At 45.2% G+C, this 18,176-nt stretch overlaps 1 protein-coding gene across 1 annotated transcript in view; it reads left to right on the top strand.

Moving 5' to 3' along the window:
- The first annotated feature begins 6,308 nt into the window (after nucleotides 1-6,308).
- Nucleotides 6,309-18,176, top strand: part of LOC137525575 (NADPH oxidase organizer 1-like) — a 94,806-nt gene continuing 82,938 nt past the window's right edge. The window contains exon 1 of the mRNA XM_068246719.1: nucleotides 6,309-6,393. The gene's annotated coding sequence lies outside the window, so the exon portion shown is untranslated. The remainder of the gene's footprint in view (nucleotides 6,394-18,176) is intronic.

Below are 18,176 nucleotides of genomic sequence, written 5' to 3'. Positions count from 1 at the left end.
AATCAGGTTCCTCCGCTGTAGGCCTCACCTCCACTTCCGACATTCTGCCAAACAGCTCCAGCACGTCTGTCACTGCTGCTCCACTCCAGACATGCTTGGCCCATGTGTCCCCATCCGAAATGGCCGCTTGCATACGCATAGGAAGTGGGGTAGAACGTCAGGTTTTTGTAGGCAGTGTGTTCTGTGCCTTCCGTTCCCCATTGGTTTCTGTGCTCCTGATGGGGCTGTCAGGCTCAGGTCCGGCTCCGGTCCGGGTGCGTGGGCCGGAGATCCGGACCCAAAAAATAGCGCATGTTGGAAAAGAGTCCGGATCCGATCCGGCTCCGTACTGTACGGAACGGACGCGTGTGAACGTCCGCATAGACTTTACATTGCTATGCGGAACGTACGTTCCGTTTGTACAGTATGCGGTCCGGATCAGATCCGGAAAATCCGGATAGCGAACGCTAATGTGAACCGGGCCTTAGGTTGTGGTTTAAGAAAGGTAAACAAAATGTGTCAGGGAGTTTGACAGCAGAGAAGAGACACGTGAACAATCATGGACACAAGAGGTGGCTGAAGTAGGTTAGAGAACATGTATTTTGCAGGGTGGAGATTCTGAGTAGGGTAGTATCTGGGACACAGTTGCAACATGCATTGGGGAGGCCAGACTGAGAGAGATTTTTTTACATTATATCCCTGAAACACTATTATACCAGATATGATTTTAGGTGTCATCGATCTCTCAGGGAATCTATGGGTAACATTACAGCATTAAAATTCCTGGCTACCCACCACAACCTACTAGATTTTGGTTTAAATTAGCTTTAATAGTGAGAAGAGAAAAGGTGACATACCAGTGCAGGTTCGGTGACAATCTAATGAGGTGGGTGCTGGGTGCCAATAGCCTGATGTCCATTTCACACTTACGGGCTTCTACGGAGGCTGCCTTCGTAGAAGCACAAAAGTGTGAAACGGCCATCAGGCTATTGGAACCTATGGAACATATGAATGAATAAATATATTGCCAGCAGTGCTGACCTTTTCAGCTGTGTTAGCACAGAAATTCGTCAGTCCTCGGCATATACAGCTAATATGTAAACATAGGATGCTAACCCTTTGTCTGCTTCCATCAAAGCAAGAAGTAGATACTGCAGATTTATTGCAGGAGTTCTGTAAGCAGTAACAAAGAAATGTTTTTCTTTAAAGGATATTATGCTGTTGCTTATCTTTTAGAGCAGAGGGGAAGTTCTGACTTCAGGTACGCTTTAATGGGGTCTGAAAGTCAGCATTTCTACTTTGCTCTAAAAGATTCCTTACGGCTTTAAAGCTACTATCCCAAAAAAGTTGTAGCAGAACATCACTGAAATGGTTAAACACATCACTTTGTCCTGCTATGCAAAGGCTATTCAGCTTCAAATCCGCATCCAGACTGGAGATAATAATCTTTGTTTACATTCCAATGTTGATACATTTGTGTGTAACAAGTAAAAAGCATTCTCTGGGGAGCTCTCTCTGCTTCAGCCATACACACAGTTCAAAACAGCTCATTAGAAGATTTTAATATATAATAAAAAGCAGGTGTAATAAAATGCTATGGCAGCTTTCAGGGCAAGATAAACTACACGTTGTAGACTTGTAATTTGTAGACCGACAATATTATTTGTGCACAAAAGCAAATATGATATCTGTATGAGTAATAAAAAGTAGCAAAACACATTTTTATTGAATGTTATGTCAGAGTATCAGACCACTTTAAGAGATACAAGAAATGTTATTCAGATCTGGCCTGTACCTGGGAAACTATAGCATCCAGTAATTGGCAGCCAGAGCCTTGATTTAATGACTCACTGTGATTCTGGTAAGCAACGTGACCCCTTATGTACACAGGTGTGTACAGCACCAAGAGATAAGAACAAATGTTGAGTGCTTTCAAATATCAAACTGCAAACTGAAATGCCAAGCAAACACCCGTGCCCTTCTGATGTACTCCATCAGACTCCTGCTTAGTGTAACGTTACCACCGCTTACCAAAGCAACAAGCAGCTGGAGGTAGGGTAGACTTTGCTGGAGGCAAATCTGACTCATCTACAAATTGTGTAACTAAATCCAGCTGAGCATTCTAGTCCAGGACAACCTAAAGTGATAGTCAAATTAAAATGAATTTGCATGATTTTGTTTTGTTGTGAGTTCCTTGTACGTGCTACCTTGTATGTTAACCCATTTATCTATTGTGCAGTGCTCCATAATACGTTGGAGCTTTATAAATACAATAAATAATAATAATACTTAAAGTGTATCTGAGATGAAAGACATCTCAGGTACCATACTTACCTGGGGCTTCCTTAAAGGAGTCATCAGGCAAAAACCGTTCCCCTCCACTCTACTTTTCCCGGTGCTTCCTCCAGCCCCTTGCAGCTGACATGTCTTATACTGCAGCTCCATGCTCAGCCACTGGCCCAGGGCCCCGCTGGGCTAGAGGGAAACCTCCTCTAGTGCGCCTATGCGACCACCGCTGTCAGTCAAGTCCACGTTGTTTGCAGTGTACTGCACAGTATGCCGCGGGCAACTTGGGCTTGATTGACAGTGGCGCTCATGCAGGTGCAGTAGAGACGACCTCAAGATTGCCCTTTGCACCGACGTGGACCACGGGCCGACGGCTGAGCGTGGAGCTGCAGGGTGGGTCATGTCAACTGCAAGGGGCTGGAGGAAGCCCCGGGTAAGTAGAGTGGTGGGGACGTTTTCTGCCTGAAGCCCCATTGAGGCCGTTCGGTCCCTCGTTGTCTTCCCGAGTGGCTCTTGTCCTCTGCTCCCTCGTCGCGATGCAGCTGCTGGGAGCATTCTGCGCTTACAGTACTACTGCGCAGATACAGAACGCTCCCAGCAACGGGAGAGCGGCAGGGGAGTGTGCGGCTGGGCCACAAATGCACGAGGAAGCATGACTCGGCCAAGCTACTGGGCTGTACCCAGGTAAGTGTAGAACCTGAGATGTTTTTAATCTCATACAATCTATTAAAACAACTTTTTTTATGCTGTATGTTAGGGCACACATTACCACAAGTACAAGGAGCAATTTATTTCCTCACACAGCTCAGCCTCTCTGCTGTAAAATCATCCGTCAGTTTTAGATATGAAAGTGTCGGGCTCTGCATGGTTAGACCATGTTCCTACACAGGGGGGTTTGCTGTCAACTCCTCAGTGTATAGTTAAATAATCACTTTGCTGAAAGAATCTTATGCTAGGTACACACAATACAATTTTCTGTTAGATTTACCCGCCAGATTGATTTTTTCAACATGTCCGATCTTAATTTCGATCGATTTTCTGATCGATTTCCATAGTAGTGAATGTGATCAGAAAATTGATCAAAATTAAGATCGGACATGTTGAAAAAAATTGATCTAGCAGGTGAATCTAACAGAACATTGTATCGTGTGTACCTAGAATTATTCAGATGGTGGCAAGGGGTTAAAGATTCCAGCAATGTGTGTTTATTATCTTTGCTTCTCTGACTGATAAAGATCCTGATAAAGCTTTGTAAACAATGTCTCTCCCTCTCAGCACACGCCACATAGCAGCCTATGAACTAGATTCAGCCTTGAGTGTATAATCACAAGCAAGCCAGTCAGTCAGTCAGTCAGGAGTATTGTATATACATCACCCCTGACTGCTAGTTATATTACAGTAATAATACAGCACATCTAGCTACATGTTACCTCCTCAGATCAGCCTCCTCATGTCTCCTGCATGCTGAAACACAGTGAAGTATATTTGTGAGCTGTGTGAGGAATGAAAGATGTTTTTTAAGCAAGGAGAGAGGGAGAGAGAACTGGGTGAATAAATAAAGGGCCCCTCGCACTAGTGGTAATGTGTACCCTAATATAGAGTATTAATATGTAATTGAATATATAATTAATTGATAGTGTTCCTTTAAGCAACTGATTCATAGTTGTATATGTGTGTGTGTGTGTGTGTGTGTGTGTGTGTGTGTGTGTGTGTGTGTGTGTGTGTGTGTGTGTGTGTGTGTGTGTGTGTGTGTGTGTGTGTGTGTGTGTGTGTGTGTGTGTGTGTGTGTGAGGGGGGGGGGGAGATGCACCTCTAGTACACACAGTGAGAGCTGTTTCTTTTAGTCTTTCTATTTTTTAGTCTTTCTATTTTTTTCATTAGTATGACCTCCTTAAATTACACCACCATATTTTATGGAAAATATAAACGTGGAAGGGCTCCTTGTGCCTCAGCAATGGGACAAGTGAGGTCCCGACCAGTTCCTGACTGCACAGAAACTGTCACTTGCATTCCTGCTGTTTAACTCTTTCAGGCAGAGAAAAAAAAGGAACACAGCATAGTTTCATTGTGTGCTTGGCACTGTACATACACATGTCTCATCATGTCACATGTCACCTCGGATGTCCTTTAACATTTTAGACTGCCAATGTGAATGTTATTATTTTTTACTAAAGAGCATTTGAAATGTATACTACTGAATGGGACGTATTGTGGGCTCAAAATATTCTGGGCACTAATGTCTGGATATTTTTGTAATGAATGGTGGGGTGTTATAATGAACGGCGCAAAAACAAGGGCATTATAATGAAGAGGTCAATAAATGGGGCAGTAAAGCGGTAATGGGGCAGTTTTATAATTACTATCAAATTTGACTGTCATTAATATGAATTGCCCATTATTTGTGATATCTGCCTGGCTGTCATTAGTATGAGTTTCTCTTGATTGATATTATCTTACTGTCTTTTATATTATCTACAGACTGGCATTGCTATTTACCCATTGTTGGTGTTGTGTTTGCTTAAAGGACACCCAAAGTGAGAGGGATATGGAGGCTGACATACAGTATTTATTGCCTTTTAATCAATGCAGATTGCCTGGCTGTCCTGCTGGTCCTCTGTCTCCAATACATTTAAAGGAATACTTAAGTCTAGAAAAAAAATGACATTTACTCACCTGGGGCATCCCTCAGCCCCCCGAAGCTGGATGGTGCCCTCGCAGCCCCGCTCCGATCGTCCTGTCCCCGCCGGCGGCTACTTCCGGTTCGGCGACAGCCGCCGACAGGCTGGGAACGCGGCTGATTTTCCGCGGTCCCAGCCGCTGCTATCACTCTCTATGCTGCTATAGCGTATATATATACGCTATAGCAGCATAGAGAGTGATAGCAGCGGCTGGGACCGCGGAAAATCAGCCGCGTTCCCAGCCTGTCGGCGGCTGTCGCCGAACCGGAAGTAGCCGCCGGCGGGGACAGGACGATCGGAGCGGGGCTGCGAGGGCACCATCCAGCTTCGGGGGGCTGAGGGATGCCCCAGGTGAGTAAATGTCATTTTTTTTTCTAGACTTAAGTATTCCTTTAACCACCCTGGCGTTCTATTAAGATCGCCAGGGCGGCTGCGGGAGGGTTTTTTTTAAATTTAAAAAAAACTATTTCATGCAGCCAACTGAAAGTTGGCTGCATGAAAGCCCACTAGAGGGCGCTCCGGAGGCGTTCTTCCGATCGCCTCCGGCGCCCAGAATAAACAAGGAAGGCCGCAATGAGCGGCCTTCCTTGTTTTGTTTAGATCGTCGCCATAGCGACGAGCGGAGTGACGTCATGGACGTCAGCCGACGTCCTGACGTCAGCCGCCTCCGATCCAGCCCTTAGCGCTGGCCGGAACTTTTTGTTCCGGCTACGCTGGGCTCAGGCGGCTGGGGGGACCCTCTTTCGCCGCTGCTCGCGGCGAATCGCCGCAGAGCGGCGGCGATCGGGCAGCACACGCGGCTGGCAAAGTGCCGGCTGCGTGTGCTGCTCTTTATTTGAACAAAATCGGCCCAGCAGGGCCTGAGCGGCAGCCATCGGCGGTGATGGACGAGCTGAGCTCGTCCATACCGCTAAGATGGTTAATCATAGACCCTGAACTAGCATGCAGATCAAGTGTTTTTGAAAAAAATATTACCAACCAGGCAAATCAAGCCCTGTCTAAGGGCCCCATCAGCCAACCGAGGCGCCAGCATCTTACATTCTATCACCCGCTCCCTGGCTGGAGCCCTTCTGAGTCTCAACTCCTCTCAGCACTCTGCTGACGATGCAGCAGCATGTGATCCAGCCTAGACGAATGAGCGAGCAAGCAGCGGCTGTTGCTATGGTGATGTGGTCGCATGCCAGCTCTGCTCACTCCAGCCCAAACTATGCAGTCAGACGTAGACTGATGTCAGCAGCGTGCGTCACGCTGCTGGCATCATCAGTCTGCGTCTGACTGCACAGGCTGGGCTGGAGAGAGCGGGGCTCGCATGTGGCCACATCACCATAGCAACGGCCGCTGCTTGCTTGTTTGTTCTTCTGGACTGGATCACATGCTGCTGCGTCGTCAGCAGAGTGCTGAGAGGAGTTGCAGCATGGAGGGGCTCCAGCCAGGGAGCGGCTGATAGTAGGTAAGATGCTGGCTCCTCGGTTGGCTGCATGTCGGGGGGGGGGGGGGGGGTGATACCGGGTGGCGGGGCCCAATCTGTAAGTCCGCTTAGGGCCCCATTCAGCCTTAATCCTGCTCTGGCTTAGCTACATGCTTATTTCAGGTGTGTGATTCAGACACTATTGCAGCCAAAAAGATCAGCAGGACTGCCAGGCAACTTGTATTATTTAATAGGAAATTAATATGGCAGCCTCCATATACCTCTTACTTTAAGTTCCCTTTAAGTGCATGCCATTGGAATTTTCCTGTCTTTGGTAATATCTACATTATTGATACTTGCCGGTCATTGATAATAAGCTAGGGATGGTTAGTGAGGGGCAAATTATTTTAAGTTGGTGCATTTTTGATGGTAACAAGATTTCTCACATACTTCACCCCTCCTCTGGAATCCACTGTAAATTTGTATCTGTTCTAATTTATATATTTTATATTGCATCTTGCTAAAAATAGTGTTTACATTCCTGTATTTGATTTAGAGACTGGTTATGTAAGTTACCGTATTACTAACATGTTCACATTATAAATATGCTTTTGAGGTGAGGGTTGATGTAGAATTCCTCTTTTGAGTTTGTGAAGTTTTACTTATGACAGAAAGCAGGCCTGCATATCTGCAGTGAAAGGCATGTCTAACCGGTCCAGCCATGGAGATGACAAACAGCATAATATCCTGTCAGATGTAACCTCCGGCAAAGTATCTAGCAGTGTCAACGGAATAAATATGAATGGCTTTAATAAGATATTCTTAACATACGTATGGTTTTCTGAAGGCGACCCCACCCTTGTCCTTCTTCTACTATATATGTATACCACCAATCAGCAGGTCCACAACGTCAGAGGAGTAGCTAAGGTTTTCAGTACCCGAGGGCAAAGACAGTTTTTACACCCGCTTACCCAAAAAATTGGAGTGACCATGCATGCGAATGTTGGCTAGGAGGAGCCGCGTGTATCAAAAAAGGGCGCCTGGAAAAAAGGGCGCGGGGTATAGCCGAAATTTTAAGTTTTAATGCAAAACCATATTTTTCTTTTAAGGGGTTGTAAATGAAAATTTTGTGCTAAATAGGTTAAATAAACGGAAATGAAATGGCAAAATACCGTCTATAACAACAAACGAATTCTGAAAAGAAACGTCAAATATCGTCTATAACAAAAACGATATTTACACTTGTATTAAGCATAGCAATGCAATGGTAGGTTTTACAGATATTTTACTGTAATTATACCAAACTGTAGGCTCACACAGATCTCTCCCTATCCCTATTGTGCTGTAACTATACCTAACCTTACTCTCACACAGAGCCCTCCCTGTACCTATCCCTAACCCCTAGACCCCCCTGGTGGTTCCTAACCCTAAGACCCCCCTGGTGGTGCCTAACCCTAAGACCCCCCTGGTGGTGCCTAACCCTAAGACCCCCCTGGTGGTGCCTAACTCTAAGACCCCCCTGGTGGTGCCTAACCCTAAGACCCCCCCTGGTGGTGCCTAACCCTAAGACCCCCCTGGTGGTGCCTAACCCTAACCACCACCCTGGTGGTGCCTAACCCTAACCACCCAGCCTGGTGGTGCCTAACCCTAACCACCCCACTGGTGGTGCCTAACCCTAATCACCCCCTGATTGCATATATTATACTGTAACTATACCTAACCCTCCCTGTACCTATCCCTAACCCCTAGACCCCCCCTTGTAATGCTTAAACCTAACCATCCCCACCGCACAAACACCCTAAACACATATAAACAATAATATATTTAATCCTTAAAATACTTCTCTACAAATAACATGAAAGAAAATAATTTATATATTTGTAATAGAATAAATAGCCTTAAAATAGCCTTAAAATCACGTATACATTAATATTATAAATAGAGAAAAGTATATATAAATATATACAATATAATAGATAGCCTTACGAGCATTAGAAATCTTAAAATAACAGTAATATTAAAAGCGATATTTTAGTAACTATAATCAACGCATTATAAGTGTAAAAACAAAGGTAATACCAAAAGCGATGTATTTCTAATACAATAAGGTTGAAAACGGTTTTTACGCATTATACATATGAAAACAAATTTTTAAATGATCAAAGAAGTGTAAACGAAAATTTAGTTGTTATACTTTTGTAAGCGAAATTTTTAAACTAAATAATAAGTAAAAACTGATATAAGCGAAATTTAAAAATGAAAAAATATGTATAACACAAACTCAAAACAAACTTGTAAACGATATTTGTTATAAACATTATTCTGTAAACGAAAAATTTTGTTAACACGATCCCTGTAACCGCTATTTCTCGGGCGCCTTTTTTTCCTGTCGGGCGCCGGATAGCCGATATTTTGCATTGCAGTCTATGGCAGCGCCCTTTTTGTCCACTATGCCTGTGCACCCTTTTTTACTAGCACTGGTGGAGCCAAATGTACAAATACTGTTTAGATAGCCAAAATGTGCCCCCTTCTCCATTCAGATAGCTAGGGTGCCCCCTATAGATTCCAGATGCAACAGCAGAAGATTCCAACGTTCCAGCAATGTCATCATCTGTCCTCTGCAGTGTCCCCAGCGTCCCCTCCTTAAGAAGAGAAATGAGGTAATCGCCAGAACGTCAGAGACGGTGAATCTTCTGGTGTTATTAACATTTACTCACTCCTCTGCAGAGGGAGGTAGAGAATAGAGATGTAGCGAACGGTTCGCCGGCGAACGGTACCAGGCGAACTTTGGGGGTTCGCGTTCGCCTGGACCAAGCGAACTTTTGTGGAAGTTCGATTCGCCCCATAATGCACTATAAGGGGCAACTTTGACCCTCTGCATCACAGTCAGCAGGCACATTGTAGCCATTCAGGCTACACTAAGCCCTGGAGCCCCCCCCCCCCCCCCCTTATATAAGGCAGGCTGCAGCGGCCATTAGCCTCACTCGTGTGCCTGCTAGAGACAGACTAGGGACAGCTGCTGCAGACTTGTTCTTCTAGGGACAGATTAGTTAGATTCTTGGCTGCTTAGCTTGCTCCTGGCTGATTATTATTGCTTTTATAGCAACCCTCAACAGCTCTTTTCAGAGCTCATCTTGTACTTTTTTTTCTGTGTCAAACTGACACTTTAGTTGCATGCACAGCCTTGCTAATTCATAGTGTGTGTGCCACTGCCAGCAGCCCAGCACATTCAGTGACTACCTGTGTGTGTGACAGGGAGCTGCACATTGTACTACCCAGTACTGCATATACCCAGTACCTGTTGTGTTTACTTAACCCACCTCATCACTGCATATACCTAGTTTTGTGTTGAGGGAACCCAGCTCACTGCATTTAACTACCTGTTGTGTTCTGTGAACCCACCTCACTGCATATACCTAGCTGTTGTGTTGAGTGAACCCACCTCACTGCATATAACTACCTTTACTGTTGAGTGAACTCAGCTCACTGCATCTAACTACCTGTTGTGTTGAGTGAACCCAACTCACTGCATCTAAGTACCTTTACTGTTCAGTGAACCCAGCTCACTGCATCTAACTACCTGTTGTGTTGAGTGAATCCACCTCACTGCATCTAAGTACCTTTACTGTTCAGTGAACCCAGATCACTGCATCCAACTACCTGTTGTGTTGAGTGAACCCACCTCACTGCATCTAAGTACGTTTACTGTTCAGTGAACCCAGCTCACTGAATCTAACTACCTTTATCAAAATTAATGAGGAATGGATCACAGAGGGCTACTGCACGAACGAAGACTAAGTCAGTCCCCACACACAGCATCTCCGCCTGCAGTCTGCTTGCCTTCTCCGCCACCACCAACAGGGTCCAGGACTCTAGGCGGATTCCTGAATTTTTAAGGCCGCTGCTAGCAGCGGCCGCTACACTAATTTTTCTGGTGCGTGTACATGCCTGCCTAATTTTTCTGGCTGCACTGTGGGCGGCTGCAACACATAAACAAAAGGCATGTACATGTGCCCATCCCCCTTCGTGATCATTACCTTGTTGCGGTGAAGGGGCTTGCGTATCACAATGAAGCAATGACCGCCGGCTATTTGAGTGTCTCGGGTGGGGGCGGCACACAAAAGATAATAAGGTCGTTGCTTCATTGTGGTCAGACCAAATTTGATCAGCTGGACAGTCACTGTTACTATCATTGAGCTACCACAGCCCGGCGACCATATGGTCTTGAAAAACGACACGGCCTGCACTCTGGCCATGGTGCGCACCAGTCCAGCACGGCCGTCACTTCGCAAACAGCTGTTTGCGGTGCGTTACACAGTGAGTTTGGTGTGTCAGTGTGAAGAACTCTAATTACACTCCCTGATTGATGTATACACATGCAAGATATTTGAAAGCACTTTAGGCCTGCAATTTAGCATTCAATGTGATTTCTGCCCTTAAAACGCTGCTTTGCATCAAATCCAGATTTTTCCCCAGGACTTTTGGCATGTATCCCACTCTGCCATGCCCCCCTCCAGGTGTTAGACCCCTTGAAACATCTTTTCCATCACTTTTGTGGCCAGCATAATTTTTTCTATTTTTCAAAGTTCGCATCCCCATTGAAGTCTATTGCGGTTCGCGAACTTTTCGGCGAACCGAACCTTCCGCGAAGGTTCACGAACGGGGTTCGCGAACCGAAAATCGGAGGTTCGCGACATCTCTAGTAGAGAAGCACTAGCACTGCAGGTGGCCAGCAAGCCGCCTCTAACACATGTGGGGGTGCGGCAGCTGCGCTGAGCTCCCTCACAGTGCTGCGCCTTGGGACATATGTCCCCCCTGCCCACCCATAGCTACTCCTCTGCACAACGTGTCTCAGGAAAAAGTGATTTGCCTCTTCCCAGTCACACTCTTAAAGGAAAACTCCAGAAGAAGAACTCCAGACTACTCACTTCAGTCCCCTAGGGTGAATTCAATTCTATATAGAAAAATAAATGCAAATAAAAAATGAAAACTAAATACAAATAAATTCATGTACAAAATAATCGATTTACTATATTGCAGCTGTCAAGTGAACGTCTGTCCCTCGCATTGGGAGCATCTCATTGTTCCTTTTTATTGAATACTAATGACACCTAGTGGTCTAAATGTAGAACAGGACTTTAGCTGTTAGCAAATTTTTAACAGTACAGCTAAATTTGTTTCTTGGTTGTGGTCAATGTGCTTTAAAGGGAATGTCCGGGGAAATAAAAAAAAAAAAAAGATCAACTTACCTGGGGCTTCCTCCAACCCCTTGCAGCAGTCCTGTGCCCTCGCCGCAGCTCCGCTGGCTCTCAGTCTCCTCCGCTGCAGATACCAATCTCACCAAGTCGGCATCCACTGCGCCTGCACGAAAGCCGCTCGGTGTCACGCTGACGTAATCTGGAGTGTTCTGCGCAGGCACAGAACTACTACTCCTGCGCAGTACACGCCAGATGACGTCAGCACTACTGCAAACAGCTCTCGCATAGGCGCAGTGGATGCCGACCTGGCGAGGTCGGCATCAACACTGGAAGGGACCCCCGGGTCACCAGCTGGAAGCGGAGTTGCGGCAAGGACACAGGACGGCTGCCAGGGGCTGGAAGAAGCCCCAGGTAAGCTGAGCTTTTTTTTTTTTTTTTTGTACATTTCCTCGGATGTCTCTTTTAAACAACCTATTCACTAACAAAATAAATAATAACAAAACAGCACAGTACATTTAGTACATTGCAAACAACTTATTGTACATGTACAAGCAGTTTGTACCTCAGCTGTAACAGCTGGGTAACGTACTGGTAAGCCTGTTGCCATTGATGTAAGATTTCAGCCTTTGACCAGGGTTTGAATCCTGGGTCAAGCCAGTATGTAAAAAAGTAAGGAGGCTTTGGGCAAGGCTCTTCCTAATTCTCCTCGCCACCCCTGGAGCAAGCCCTAAGTGGCTGCAGCCCTGCAACGCTTTGAGTCCGCCAGAAGAAAAGCAAAATATAAATGTTCTGTGTCTTGACTGTTTGTAAGTGGGGAATCTGTGTATCCATTTATATGTTGATAGTGGTACTAGGCTTAATCATATTGGGAGGCAGGCATAATGATATGTAAGTCTCATTCTTCCTACCTACTTCATGGCTACTGACAAAGTCCCATTTATGGATGGTCAATGTGATGAAAATATTTTTAAGTTGATGCAGCATTATACAAATGTATGCAGCTTGAACATGAACCAATAAAATCCTTGTAAAAACAAATAGAAATCGAGAGCCCAGTATGGTGTAGTATTGTGAAGTTGGTTGTGGTTTAAAGCAAAAAAATCTTAGATATACTCACAAACATGGGTTACCCATAGGCAACCACTTCAAGTGCAGGTGGGGAGTATTAGAACCTGACCCCACTCAGGTTATTAAGATGTCGCTCTCTGTAGATAGGAAACGGGGTAGCACCCCTCCACCGAGGGTGGAATCAAGATTTCAGCAAAGCTTGGTGTACAGAGGCGCCAGAGTAGAATAAAAACGTTTAAAAAACTTCTAAAAGAGGGGAATGTTCAGGTGGACTTACCTCCCTCAAAAATCTAAAACTCAATTGAGTCACAATATATCAATACAAATTTTTTTTATTTAACTCCACTTAGTGCAATGCGTTTCGCAGGTGTGGTCCCGCTTCATCAAGCAAACAGGAGTATAACTCAATGGGTCTAAATGCAGAAGTGAGCGCCTCTGTGAGGGGACCACACCTGCGAAACTTCCTATTGACATACAGACCATCACATTACCATTCATTTTCCTCTGGCCAGGTGACCAATTACTCTGAAGCCAGCTGGCTTCGATCAGACGTACACATGACATAGGCAGAAAAATGAAAGAATATGTTCCTGTATTATCCTTAACATCATCAACACCCCAATATATCACCACAGGTGGGGTAGGAGCAGATCGGATTAACTACCTGTGTGGATTTTCACAAAACATACACTGTTGGTGGGCCTTGGGGACAGGGTTGGGGAACACTGCCTTAGCCCATTGGACCAGGGGCATAACTAGAGGGGAGCAGCCCTGTGATCTCGGGGGGGGGGGGGGGATCTACTAACCTTCCAGGGGGCCCCATGAATTCACATCACCATATGTACGCTTAAAGGAACAGCAAAGTAGAAGTTGAGATGCAAGCCCACCCATCCTGTTGCCCTTCAAACTATACTACCATCACTGTACAGAATGTACAAGGGAGGTTAGTGGCAGTAACAGCCACTCCCCACCCTTAAGCTATATGCAAGAGTAGGATGGGTAGAATCCCAGACAGAGAAAGATTGACATGAAATGAGTCCCTAGGCAACATAGCATATTTGCCTCCCCCTGCTGGCCACCTGTCTTCTTTGACAGGGTAGGATGAAGAATGGGGATAAGAAAAAAGTGGGAGCTAGGCCCCTGGGTTCCTGCAAAAGATCCGTTCCTGCAAAATGCATTCATAGTCTATGATATCTGCAGATCATCATACACACCTTGTTTAACAAACATTCATCTGCAGATCTTACAATCATCTGCAGTCAGATCTGAAGATCCATCCTGGTGGATCTGATCTGCAGATGAATGCCTGTTAGGCTGCATTTCCACTGGTGCGGTGCGAATCGCCGCCGAAAAAATTTGCATGCGGATGCGCAATTCGCATGCGGGTCCATGCGAATTTTCATGCGAATTCGCATGGATGATGATGCATGCGAATTTAACCATGGCATCGCATACCCAAACCTCATGCGAATTTCCTATTAAATACATTGTATGCGATTCGCATAGCGGTATGCGGCATGCAAATTCTGATGGCTCTGCCATGCGAATTTTTTCTGCACAGAAAAACGCAAAGGAATCCTGACAAGTGGAAACAGTCCCATTCACTTGTATTGCTATGCGAATTTGCATGTGAAAAACGCATGCAAATTCGCGATAGTGGAAATGAGCCCTTAAACAAGGTGTGTATGATGATCTGCAGATATCATAGACTATGAATGCATTTTGCAGGAACAGATCTTTTGCAGATAATGATCTTTTGAATGTGTACAGCATCTTTGTGTGTATCATCTTGCAAAGATTTTTATCTGATGAGGAGTTCAGCTCCATAGAATAGACTGTGTAGGTATGGCTCTCATACTACATGGAAGGGGGTAAAATTGGTCTTGCCTTTTCCAAAGACTTTTATCTCAAGTGTGTATGTAGCATTAGTCTCTGAGACATAATGATATCATTTCGTCAAGCAGCCATCCATTACCAACCCCCGATTACTGCACATACTGATGAGCACAAACTTGCAATGTCAGATCAGCCATGGAAATGAGTTGGCAATCTGTTCCAGCTGAATGAGTTGGCACAACAGCACCTTCTTCTGCTTTTTTTTAGTTTAATGGAGCAATTTGCAAGCCTGATCATTAACTATTGCCTTATTCAGTGGTTATATTACCTCCATGTCATTTTTAATCCATGCAGTGTGATTAACTATTAGGCTCCCAGTGATATGTTGTGGTGCATTGCCTGTAAAAAACAGATCCCAACTGAGGTAAAAAAATATGCATTACACAAAGCAGGCCACCCACCCGCCTCCTCATTGCATGTACGGTGAAATGGAGCTCAACCCTGTGACTGGCCACCAATGACCAGCTTTAAAGGGGGTCACTGCTGATGGCGAGAGGGTCACAGAAGGATGCCGCAGGCACAGGATGACTGCAGAGGGCTGAAAGAAGCAATAGAGGTTCACTTTGCTGATCGGCTATTCGCAATTGGCACTGTTATTGGCAGGAAGTGGGCTTAGACCCGTGAAACGCGTTGCCTGTGCTAAATAAATGTTTCTTTGTCTACACAAAGATCTCATCATTGAGGTAAGCCACTGCATTTTTTTTATCTTGTTTTTAATCCAATTTTATCCACACTGGGGTTCCTCTTTACCCAAATTAAGCACCAGGTAAGTTAAACTGCTTTTTTTTTTAGATCAAAACTAACCCTTTAATGTTGACAGATTCCACTGCACCACACTTCTAACGTTTTGCTGTGAATGTGCCATTACAATATAATTACATTGTGTTACCATTGTAATTATATTGTCTGACGCTACTTAACGCAACATGTCACAGCCTAACTCTAAAAGTACTTTCAAAAATTCTGGTTCATGAAGACACCTATTTTCATGTTACACAGGACCGGATTCACATACAGGTGGTAAAACGGCTCCCTGCCCATGGCAAATTTACCAAAACCAGATGCACCCTCTGGTACCCATGCAACCCACGTTTCCAGAATACTGTGTGTTGCTATGGTAACTCATTGTGAAATTGAGGCGTGAAAGACAGTGTAAGTAATAGCTATATTAGTACATTATCATTCCAAGCTCAATATCCCCAAGCTCACACAATTCGCAGCTCTCCTGTGCGCCATGTGCCGTTACATTAATACTGGGAACCATCAGCAGGGAGTAAAGGGGGCGTACCTAGGGACGTACTAAGGGAGGGGAACTGCCACCTCCCCGCCCATTATTGACATTCTGCTAATTTGATTATTTCGGCTGAGCAGTGCGGGGGCCACAGGAGGTGTTGGAGGGTGTGGATTGTGCTGTGATCTGCACTCATGAGACGGGATTAAAAGTATGTTCATAAATACTCAGTTCATGGGTATTTTAACCTCTTCAGTACCACAGGTTTTTCCCCTTCAAACCAGAGCAATTTTCACACACACACAAATCACTATTTCTCAGCTTTTAGCCATTGTAGTTTAAACATAAAATTTGCTATTGCAGATAAAATAGACACATTTTATTTGCCCATTGTACAATGTATGGAGATAATATTTTATTTGGAAATAAAGGTGTATTTTTATCTGTTTAGTGTTTTTTTTATACTATAACAATAATTAAAGGCCTTATTTACAAAAGCAACAGTAATATACCATCATGACTTACATATTCAAAAAGTCCCTAAGATAACAATAACCATAATATTTTTATAGCACTTTTCTCCCTGGTGACTCAAAGTGCTGTGACCCTGCATTATGCAGTCTCAAAGGCTCGGGAAAAGAGGTGAGTTTTTTTGCCTTTTTTTAAAGCTGTCCAGAGAAGGAGCCTCTCGTACTGATTGTGGAAGTAAGTTCCATAGAGTAGGGGCTGCATAGGAAAAGGCTTGAGCACCAAATGTTAAGTGTATCCTAGGAATAACCAGCTTCATCTTGTTGGCAAAGCGGAGGGTGCATAAAGTTCCAATAGATCCACTATGTATTTGGGTCCCATTTGGTTTAGGGCCTTGAATGTCAGCAGGCAGATCTTAAAAATGATTCTTCATTTTACTGGCAACTAGGGATGCTCGCTGAATTCCGCGGAATTGTAAATTCCGTGATTCCGGCCGGAATTAGGTCATTTCCGATTCCGGTGGTCGGAACGGAATTGCTAAACCTTTTAAACGGAATTCCGCGGAAATTTTATTATTTCCGCGGAATTTTCCGGAATGACACAAAAATCAATCTCTCTCTCTCTCTCTCTCCATCCAGGATCACCCCAAGGTTTCACACAGAACCCTCCAGCATGAGGGGAAAGCCATGGCCACAGTCGGCGGGGAGGGAGGACGGTTTCCCCCCCCCCTCACCTTGGGGCTCTCCCCTCTGCGCTCCCCTCCAGCTGTTGTCAAGGAGGGGAGCGCAGAGGGGAGAGCCCTGAGGTGACGGAGGGGGGGGGACCGTCCCCCCTCCCCGCCGACTGTGGCCATGGCTTTCCCCTCATGCTGCATCCCCTCCAGCCCCCCAAAAACAGCCCTGAGTAGGCCCCCAAACAGTACAGCCGAGCACCATGAAGTGCTCAGCTGAGTTCGAGCCGAACCCAAACGCCCCGATATTCGGGGAATAACGGACAATGGCAAACAGTGCTTTCTTTAGTTCTTCCGGGAAAAGTTCACTTTGCAAGGAGCACTGAGTTATTTTGTGAAGTGCTGGTCTGATCAGCTCTGGGCACTGCATTAAGGATCCAGTTGGGCCAGGATCCAGGTCGCAGGTAGTGGGGCAGAGACTTTGAATGAGAATTCCAAAATCTTCTTCACTCAGAGTGTCAAAGACTTGCCATGGTGGTACGGTAGTAGGCATATGCAAAGTCCAGTGGTCAACTGATGTTGTTGGTGTAATGCTGGCACGGATGGCAGACACCTTGTTTGTGAAGAAGGCAGAGAATTCTTCACACCTTTCCCTGGAGAATGTGGTTGGGGCTTTTAGGCAGGAAGGATTGCAGAGTGATTCCACTGTGTGGAAGAGTTGAGCAGCTCTGTTGTTGGCTGTAGATATTTTGTGCGAGATAAAGTCTGATTTTTTTCTTGGTTATTGCTTGTTGGTATTGCCTGAGGTGTTGAACTAGACTAGATTTGTGCTCCTCAGACCCTGATTTATGCCACTGTCTTTCTAGTCTGCGCCCTTTCTTTTTTAGATCCATGATGGTTTTGTCAAACCAATTAGCTTTCTGCTTTTTGGTTGCTGATTTGGTGCGCCATGGGGCAGTACTTTCAAGTGTTTCATATATCGTGTTGTTGTACTGGGTTACTAGAGTGTTGGGGTCCATTTGACTATGGAGCAGATTTGTAAAATCCAGGTTGGCAGTTATCCTCTCCGGTGTTCATTTATTCAGGGGACGGATTTTGATTGTTTCCTTAGGGTGTTGCTTGATAGGGTGATGTTCAATAGTAAACTGTATGATGTGATGGTCTGACCATACCACTGGGGTTACTGTTATGTTACTAATGTCCATTCCAAGGTGGAACAGTAAGTCTAGGGTATGCCCTCCTCTGTGGGTAGCTGATTTTACAACTTGTGTGAAGCCTAGTCCACCCATGAGAT

Source organism: Hyperolius riggenbachi, chromosome 7 (genome assembly GCF_040937935.1).
Source record: "Hyperolius riggenbachi isolate aHypRig1 chromosome 7, aHypRig1.pri, whole genome shotgun sequence".
Lineage (NCBI taxonomy): Eukaryota > Metazoa > Chordata > Amphibia > Anura > Hyperoliidae > Hyperolius > Hyperolius riggenbachi.
The sequence above is the reverse complement of the archived record's forward strand: the minus strand, read 5'-3'. Positions and strand labels throughout refer to the sequence as shown.